This window comes from Melospiza melodia, unplaced genomic scaffold, assembly GCF_035770615.1.
Source record: "Melospiza melodia melodia isolate bMelMel2 unplaced genomic scaffold, bMelMel2.pri scaffold_294, whole genome shotgun sequence".
NCBI classification, from domain to species: Eukaryota; Metazoa; Chordata; class Aves; order Passeriformes; family Passerellidae; genus Melospiza; species Melospiza melodia.
Window position 1 is genome coordinate 26690 of NW_026948613.1, and position 10212 is coordinate 36901.

Sequence of the window (10212 nt, forward strand, 5' to 3'; positions counted from 1 at the left end):
CGAACTCGGAGCCGATCAGTGCGCTCGGGGCGCCTCGGCTCGCTTCGGCCGAACTCGGAGCCGCTCTGTGCGCTCGGTGCGGCGCGGCTCGCCTCGCTTCGGCCGAACTCGGAGCCGCTCTCTGCGCTCGGGGCGCCTCGGCTCACTTCGGCAGAACTCGGAGCCGCTCTGTGCGCTCGGCGCGGCTCGCCTCGCTTCGGCCAAACTCGGAGCCGCTCTGTACGATCGGCGGGGCTCGGCTCGCCTCGCTTCGGCCGAACTCGGAGCCGCTCTCTGCGCTCGGTGCGGCTCGGCTCGCCTCGCTTCGGCAGAACTCGGAGCCGCTCTGTGCGCTCGGCTCGGCTCGGCTCGCTTCGGCCGAACTCGGAGCCGCTCTGTACGTTCGGCGCGGCTCGGCTCGCCTCGCTTCGGCCGAACTCGGAGCCGCTCAGTGCGCTCGACGCGACTCCGCTCGGCTCCCTGAGGGCGGGCAAGCGGCGGCGCCTCACGTTAAACTCGCCCGGCTCGGGGCTCTCCTGCTGCCGCGTCCCGCGGGCGGCCCGGCCATCGCACGGACACGATCGGGAGCGCGGCGTGGCACAGGAGCTCATTGGGCTGTGACCGCACTCGCGCTAATTAGCGCGCACGAGAGCAGCGGGCTCGGTTCGGCTGAGCTCGGCTCGGTTCAGGCAGCCTCGCAAGCCTGGCCTCGGTTCGCTCGAGGCCGTCAGGTTCGGCCGGTCTCGCCTTGGTTCGGCTGAGCTCGTTCCATTCGGCCGAAGGAGGCGTCGTTCGCTCGTGTTTTTACAAATATCTTTCTATATTGACTGTATATTTCTATCTTTAGTTTTGTACTTCTATAATACTTCCATTATTCCAAATAAAAACCCCGTCCCTAACCAAATAAATAAAAAAAGCCCCTTCTTTTAAAGGAAATTGAAATATTTTTTATTTAGACTTTGTATAATTATACATTCATATTTTAATTTATCGTTTCTTTGGATGTATTACATTAATAATGATATATATTATATATATAAAATTTTAAAATAGATTTAAATTATTATTTAAATTATGTATAATATCTACTGCTACAATTAATTTTTTCTTATATTTTTAATTTTTATATTTATCTGTATGTATTTATTATATATTTCTAAACTTAGATTTCTACCTTTATATTATTTGTATTTATAATTCTTACAATCAAAACCCTGCCTATGGACCAATAAAGAAAACCCGCTTTATTTAAGTATTTTAAAAATATTTTCATGCTTATAATTGTCATATTTATATTTATAATTTGTTCAATATTAGATGAGAACACACCTGCTCCTGCACCCCAGTGGGGCTCCTTCTCCTGGGGACCTTGGAGCGCCCCAACGGCATCAGTGCCCCGAGTCTTCACCCCCTTCTCCTCTATTTAGAAACTACACTGGAACTTTTTTCTGGAAACAAAGACATTACCTAAATCCTCTCCCCGTGTCCCAGACAGATAGATATTCAGTTATTAGTTGGCTGGGCAGCAGTTTCTTAAATAGAATGATAAACAAGATGTGAACATTTCAGCTACAAGCAAATAGGCAAATCTGAACAAGGTACTGATGGCCAGCCACTGAAGTTATTTTGAAGCAATTTTTTAAACAACAAAATACTGATACCACAAAAATAAAGCAAAAAGCTAACTACTGGCTAAGAAAAAATTAACTTTTGACAGCAACAACATTCCAACCACACAGGCTTTTTCCCGATGTCATACCTTATAACTACCTCTCTTGGGAATTCTCATCATGTATCCCAAAAGGAAGAAATACCTCAGAGCGTCCTAAAGCAAAAAGTAGCACACATGAGCTCCTCACACTCCCGGGAGGCCGGCACAGCGTGCACTGAGTCTGCAATGAATTCTGCTCAGTGAGGGTCTGCAAACAAAGGTTCAACTCATGAACTGAACTGATTTTAAAGGGAGGTTTTCTAAGCACTGAAGCACAACAAAGAACAAGCAACAACAATTCTTAAAAAAATCTGCAAGTTTTATTTAGCATATATGCGACTGATTTCCACGCTGTTTGCTTCTCACTTTGATTCGTCTGTAGGTTCAGGAAGATGACAATGCACACTCTGCCTTCCCTGAGCCCCCCACAGCAACTGAGCGCTGCTCCGTGTGCTCAGATCATCAGGAACTGCATTACACGTGCCCGGATGGACTGGAACTGCTCTGCTGCAGATTCAGGAGACGATGGCAGAGAGGGGCTGGCCGAGGCGTCGTCCCAATTCCATTGCTGTGTGACGAGAAGCGGTTTGTTCCCAACAGCTGCAACAATCCCCAGCTCCCTTCCGTGGTGAGTACCGATGGCACACAAATGGCAGCCCGAGGAAATCGTGTTCTGGGCTCTAAGTGCTTGGGACAGGGTCTGATTTTTTGTTTTGTACTTGTATGATGATTAGTACAACAGGGCTCTGATGGATGACATGGCAACACAGAACTAAAAACTCCTCGATAGGATTACATCGACTTCTAGGAAAAGACAAAAGCTTAGGACCCTTCTGAAATCTACTTTTAATCCAAAGCACGGGGATTGTCAGCATGCTGCACCTTCCAGCTTTTCAAAGCAGCTTCCCTCTGAAGACCAGGAAACATTGATTTCTACAGAAACAATGGGCAACCCCCAGGCTAATCTCAGCACTACTGTTTAATAGGGGACCTGCCAGCGTGCCAGTCCAGCTTCAAGTGTGCTTTACTTCAGTCTAACATCCCCACACAATTCTTCTCACATCTCCCAACCCTGACATCTTATTTTCCCCTAAAGCTTCTCTTCATTAGCAATTTCCAAGTAACATGGTATTTTTACAACATTCAAAAATGTCATGCTGGACTGTGCTAGAGAGTAATCTGCAAATATAAGCTTAGCAAAGTTTGAATTGACTTGAACAGAGAAAAAAACTACAAGTGAACACCTACACCTGCCTACAAAGAGCTAACAAGCCCCTGGCAGCTGCCAGCATCAAAGCACAGCGGATGTCTCTAATACAGGGTAAGGATAACAATATCACCTTCTGTTCTCTCCAGCTTCTTTTCCCTGCAGTCATATTTTGCTTCTTATGATTTTTTTAGTTTCTGTATCTTCTTGGACAGCACCGAGCCTGACGACAAGGATACGAGAGTCTTTCCCTGCCGGGCGGAGAGAACCAGGAAAACAGTTAAAAAAAGAACAGGGCAGTTTGAAATTCGTACTTGCAACGAGAAGCAGCGCCTAACCAACAGAACAAAAGTAAACCAAGCATGATACCTCCCTGGGGACAGAAGACTTATAAACTCTCCAGGATTCACAATTCTAGCGACCAAACCCTTCAGGACAGCAGCCAAGTGTCCCCTGGGGTGGTGCTGCACCAAAGAACCATCTGAGAGGTTCCAAAGAGTGAAATGCACAATATTTTGCAAAGACAAAAAATCCTGCAAAATAACAAAAATACAATAGATGTAAACTACAGGGCAAGAGTACAAGTGTCACCTTTGGCAGCTGGAACCATCCAGGTGAGCACCTGATAACTGGATCCTCGCCAGAGTTTGAACCCTTCAGGACACAGAAGGGTTTTCCCCAGAAATTTCACAGACTGAGTTTTGATAGAAGCACGCTCGCCGGATCCTCAGAAACGTCGCCCATTCTCCAGGTGTCTGGAGAGAACTGCAAATGGCTCGCATGTAGTTGGAGCTAGTTCTGTAAGGTCTCAGGGTGAATTTCACCAGATGCAACTGAATTGGGCAACTCCCAGTGAGACAGAGGGAACCCAAAGCTTGTTTTACCCAAACCTTGGGTAAGCAGAGCTGCAGCAAATACTGAGGAAACAGACATAACAGGGTAAAAATAATAGAACTATTGCTTTTTCTTTAATCTTGCCTTTTTTTTTTTTTTATTCAGATGAGCAAAACAATGAAGGAGAAGGTGAAAAACTCACCATTACTGAATATTTCATCATCTGTAAGCTGAGCATCCTTAGCATAGAGGACTCCAGAGTTAAAATTCACTGATCCCTGGGAAATAAAACCAAATATATGACAAACAGTCAAACAGAAGGCGTAAAAATTTGTTTCCTCTACGGACTTTCAAGTACGTATCTTTGTATATATCCTACACATTACAACATACACTTTACACCATCTCCTAATATATAATAATTTACCTTTAAACTTTGATAGTATAGTGTGGAGAAATGGCTCCATGACAGAGGTCACGCAGACATTCGCTCGTTAGCCGACCAGGAGCTGGGAAAGTACCGAACACAGGTATTTTTGAGTTTTGCACCTGCAAGATAGCGTGTGCCTGGGCCTAGCTGGGTAGGATAACAAGTAGACAGAGAGACGTGGGAAATAGGGAATGTAGGCCCAAAGGAATGAGGAAGAGTTGATGGTATAGTTTAACCAATAGATCGCTTGGCTTACAGAATATTCATAAGCTTATTATGTGCTGTATAAGTGTCTGATACTCTCTGCAATAAACATAGCTTGCTGATCTCATATTGAGTGTCCGAGTCTTCCCTCACCCAAGAGTATAGCATAAAATTATTAACTAAAATTGGTGATCTATTATTATTAAGTTGTGCTTAAAGTTATTTTTGCTGTCATGTTCAAAACAATTTTTTTTTTTTTTACTGTAATGAATGAGCAATTGATCTCAAAGTCATCACAAGCCCATCAAAAAAACAAAGCTCTATTCACCGGGCAGGTCTGTGAGCTAGAGGGTAGTTAGGCTTGTACTTACCTCTTGCTCTTCATGAACCAATAAATCCTGTCAACAAAACCAGGATCTTTAGCCCACTCCTATTAAAGATTCTACAAGGATGATGGTTTGATTTGTGTTTAGAAGTTTAGATTTAAAATGGCCAGTCCAATGGATAAATAAAGACAGTTGAAGTAGTATTACTTTACTCTTATTATTATTATTATTGGTATTAGTATTATCAGCTACTGGAAGAAACAAACCAGTAGTATCTATACTTAATTACTTCTATTTCCAGAAAACAATAAAGAAAAAGAACCAAACCAAAAAAAGTCACTTCCTACCTTTTGTATCTCAGGATGATGAATTTCTCTTGGGCACTTCTCCAATTTATCAAGACTCATAGCACTGAAAGGCAAACAAAACAGTGCTTTATAGAAGGCCAAGTGCACGTTTCAAGGCTGAACCACCAACTGATTGCAGTGACAGCAGTTACAACATGAATCAGTCCAAGGGCCTCTCTTAAATGGAATGGAATGTTTTGTGGAACTGCCATTTCTTTCCCAAAATACTAACTTCCAACACTTCCTAAACTTATTTTGCATTTTAAAAACAGAAATTAGTAAGACTCTGTGTGGACATCAGGTTTATTTCCTTCTAATGCACAGAGCTCTGTTCCATCATCCTTCACTTTGGCTCTACACAGAATCATGGTGAGCTTTTTAGGACTGCTCAATAATCAATTCTATTTCTTTTCCTAGTTCTCTCTCTTCTTCAATAATTAAAGGCAAGTCAAATGAAAAATGACAAGTTCAGCATCAGAGTCACACTTTTCCCCTTTGTCTGCTCAAGAACAGGCTTTAAATCCACTTATTGCTGCCTTCAACGATTCAGACTTGCAAAACCATTCTTACATGTTTTACAGGTTTATCATAAAACCCACAGAACACAAGCTCTGAATTACAGGAAAAGGTACACAGGCAAATATCTAAACTGATTACTTATTTGAAAACACATACCTTAATTCAGATTTCACCCAGAATGTTTCTGTGGGACACTAAGGGAGACATATTTTGTGAGTACCCTGTAAACGAGAAAAGCTAGCATAGATTACAGGACATACCCACTTTTTCTGCATATTCAAATAGAATTATTAATAAAAACAATTAAGTTTAAAAAGAAGGAAGATAACCAAGGTAATTTTACTCAGCTATATTTACTCCCGATTTAGAGAAAAAAAAAAAAGGCCCGGGTGCTGCAAAGAAAAAAAAAGTGAACCACAAACGCTTACAGTAGAATTTTAAAACAATCGCTTGGATAAAAGAATCTTATGGAACGTGAAGTAGAAAAAAAGTGAAACCACTATCAGACCTGCCTATTTTCTCACCAGTGTACAAGAAAATCCTAAAAGCAGTATGAAGTCACTGCCTAAAACCGGTCATGGAATGTAACCAAGAACAATTTAGGCATTTGCTAATCTAGACAGAAACCTTTTCTGGATGCTAGTGTCAAATCACAAGTTTTGTCTCTCAAACTCGACAATGCTGGAAAGCATTTTCCCCGGGGCTCGGGAGGGCAGGGGCGGAAGGGGGGGTGGCTTTGCAGCTCGCACCTGTGCCATCCGAAGCATACAGCCCGCCCGCTCCCTGCGCTGGGCATTCTCCCGGCCATCTCTGGCTTTACCGCCCAGCGCCGCTCCATCCGCTGTCACGGCACAAAGAGCCACGAGCACTAACGCAGGCAGCAGCCCCGTCATGCCGGCGATACCGCAGCGCTGCCTGCTCGCAGCGCCCAACACGCGGCAGAGCCGCCTCCGCCCGCAGCACCGGCAGCAGCCCGAGGGAGACGGCTGCAGCTCGGGGGCTCCTCCGGCGCCTCCGCCAGCCCGAGGGCGGCCGCCCCACCGGGACCGCGGGAGCGCCCGGCGCCGCTCGCCCGGGGCGGCTCCCGCAGCTCCCGGCCCGCGGCAGCAAAGCACCGCCTCACCCTCCGCCATCGGCGGGCGGCAGCGCCCCCGCCCCCGGCACCGCTGAGGGAGGCCGAGGAACCGGGCGGACGCTCCTTCCGCGCTGCTCAGCTCCGGGCGGGCGGCCAGACGGAGGCTGCGCCCCTCCAGCGTCGCCGTCCCGCGCGGGAGAGGCGCCGGCAGCTGCCCGCGCACAGCCCCGCGCGACCGCCTGGCACGCCAGCCACTCATGTGCCGCGTCGGCCGTTGCGTCACACGCCGCGCCAGCAGCACGGCCTGCCGGGAGTTGGAGTCTCGGGCTGACAGCCACGGCTCCGTCCCCCGCCACAGGCAGCTGCAGTCCCTCCTGGGCATCAAACGGGTCCTTCGCCCCAGGGCGGGGAAGGACCTGAGGTAGCACCGCTCCTCCCCAATGCCCTCTCTTTTTCCCTCCAACTCTTTTTACTTTTTTCACTCTGTTTTTCACCACTTCCCTTCCCTCTTCCTCTCCTGCTTCCATTCCTTTCCTTTCCCTTTCCTTCCCTTCGCCTTTCTTGTATTTCTAATCTTGGTTTACCTTTCCACCTTTAGAATAAAAAAGCAGCAGTAGAAACTTTCAGGCTACCCGGGAGTAAAAAAAAAAAATCCAAAACGAAAATGATTTAAAGAAAACGATTTATTCCCTGGGAGCCTGAAATTTTCTACTGCTGCACGTGACAAAGAGCTTTTATTCCTTCTTATAGATTGTTGATATTTTATATATATTTATAGTTTATATTGATACATTATATTAATAACTATATTTAATATGCACCTTATTCAAAAATATACGGAAATTATTTTTTAAATTATTTACCATATCTACTGCTACAACTTATTTTTCCTTATATTTCTAATTTTTATATAAATCTTTAATGTGTTTATGATATATTTCTATACTTATATTTCTACCTTTATATTATTTGTATTTTTAATTTTAACACGAAAACCCCTGCTTTGGCAAAGAAAAAACAAAACCATCCATTATTTTAAACTACCTAAATATTTTTTATATTTATATTTATCATAATATACAACAAATGATAGATATAGATAGATAGATACATATATCACATCCATATTTATATCTATTTTATATCCTTTTCCTATAATATTTTTAATAAAATATATGCAGTATATTACGTGTATTATATACTTTACAATTCATGTTATTTTACATTTACAATTTATTATTAATTTTTTATATATCTGCATATAGTTGCAATACATTTATATATTTGTATTTTTGCTTGGGTTGTATTTACATTTATATTCTCTATTCATATATCTATAAACATACACAATACTCTATTAAAATTAGAGTAACTTATTGTAACATATAATGACTTATGTTACATGTTAAATTTTAAAAATTGACCGAATATATAAAAATAAAATTGGCTCATTCCCATTGCTACACATCTATTTCTTTTGTTTCAATATAGTTAGAGTCATAATTGCATATTTAAAATCCAATTCCTAAATGAAATGACAGAACAAACAGCATCAAATTCCCACCAATATCTTCCAAAAACATCAAGATACCTCCAACACCCAAACAAGTGTCAGCGAAAAAACAAAGAACACTCTTCTCAATAACAATTCTCATCACGACAGAAAAATGGAACCAAAATAAAAGAAAATCCTATAGAAACACACACAGCAAATTACAAAAAGTACTAAAAAAAAGTCAAACCAATCTACTCAACTCAAGCCAGTGCCACTCACCCTGAACGACGTTAACAAAAAAAAAAAAAAAAAACAACAAAATTCTACCTCTACACTAACTCAAAGAATAAACAATCCTCTGTAAAGATAACTTTAAAACCTGAACTAATTAACAAAATGGAAAAACATCTCAACCAGAAAAAACTAAGAAATTAACTACCCAAATAAATAAATACTTTAGAAACCCACCATATAAATACCCATGTTCCCAAAAAAACCCCTGATAAACAATACTCAAATACATTAAAAGACAACAACAACAACAAAAAAAAAAAAAAAAAAGAAAATAAAGAAACCAACAAAAAGAATAATACCAAAAAAACAGATAAACTGAAATCTGCAACAAAAAAATTATTCCCAACTGAATAAACCCATAGTGCCTCAAGCTATCAAAAATAAAAATACCACCTAGAAACAAACACAAACACTAAAGACAAAGGTAACCATAAACAATGTCCCCAAATTACCCGTAACCATAAAACATACACTACAATCAAACAAACCAAACAAATAAAAGCCCTGGAAGACGATAAACACACATGCAATTATAAAGATTAAAAACCCGCTGCTATGAACGACACGACGCTACCCCAAGCCGCCCAAAACAAACACTACACACTCACGCTAATAAAAGCCACCGCAACAGAATTAAAATGCGAACCGCTGCTTCACGCTACGACCCGTAAAAAACATTGCGCGCCCTTCTAAACATAATACCCCGGCAAAAAAAAAAAAAAAAAAAAAAAAAAAAAAAAAAAAAATCCGACTACAAAACCCAATCCGAAACGAACCTTTATCATCCCTACCGGCACCGAGAACCGTGCCGCTCAGGAAGAACACCGTATCCCTTAGCGGACAGCCGCTGCAAACCGAACCCAGCGATGCCATCAACGCCTCCAAAGCGCCTCCGAGCCACGGCACCGCCGAACGTGGAGCGGCCGAACCCCGCGCTCGCTGCCGGCCCCGGACGGAGCGCGGCTCCCGGCAGGAAAGCGGCTCCTGCGGCGGCCGCTCCGGCACGCGGGGCCGGCGCCGTCCCGGGGAGCCCCGCCCGCTGCCCCTGCCCGGCGGGGCCGGCACCGGGCCCGGGGCTACCGGCGGCGCCCGAGCCCCGCGCCCGGAGCGGACGGAGCGGCCGGCACCGCCCGGGCCGGCGCAGCAGCGCCCGCGCCGCCTCTGCCGCCCTTGGCCGGCCCGGCCCGGCTCCGCTCGGCTCCGCACGGCTCGCACCGGCGCGGCTCCGCCCCTGCCGCCCTTGGCCGGCCCGGCCGCGCCGAATCCCCCGTGCGCCCCGGCAGCTGCCCGGGCCGTGCCAGCAGCGCTCCCGAGCGGGAACGTTCCGGGCCGGGCCGCGGGCACGGGCAGCGCCCTCCAATGCAGCGGCACAGCCCCATTGCAGCCCTCCAAACGCTGCCGGAGCTGCGGCTTCCCGCAAGCCAGCCCCGAAACCGCAGACGGGGCACACCTCACTTCAACAAGGGCAAAGGAATGTGTTCTCCCCTCCAATTTCACCCCCTAGGAGAGCAGAAAAGAAGGGGCGCTCCCCAAATGAAAGCCTTCGACTGATGGGAAAGGGCGATTTCGACCTCCATTCAAACCCTTGAAAAGGAGGGACACCAGGGCTGCCCCCTCCATTTAAACCCGAGGGTGGTGCAAATGGGGTGGCTGCCTTCAAATCAAACCCATAATACCACAAGAATACTTTTCCCATTCCCCTTAGAATAGAACGCAGGGATTCCCTGTCACCCCCGGGATACCCCTAACAGCCTGCAAAAGGCAGCTTTTCCTGCAATCAACACCCTTAAA

General features: G+C 45.2%; 1 long non-coding RNA gene across 1 annotated transcript; it reads right to left on the reverse strand.

The window, feature by feature from the left end:
- Positions 1-3930: 3930 nt before the first annotated feature.
- Positions 3931-9329, reverse strand: LOC134434017 (uncharacterized). Its single transcript, XR_010031790.1, has 3 exons — positions 9198-9329; positions 5714-5778; positions 3931-5102 (listed from the first exon to the last, which is right to left on the reverse strand). It is a non-coding gene; the product is annotated as an uncharacterized LOC134434017 (long non-coding RNA).
- Positions 9330-10212: the final 883 nt, after the last annotated feature.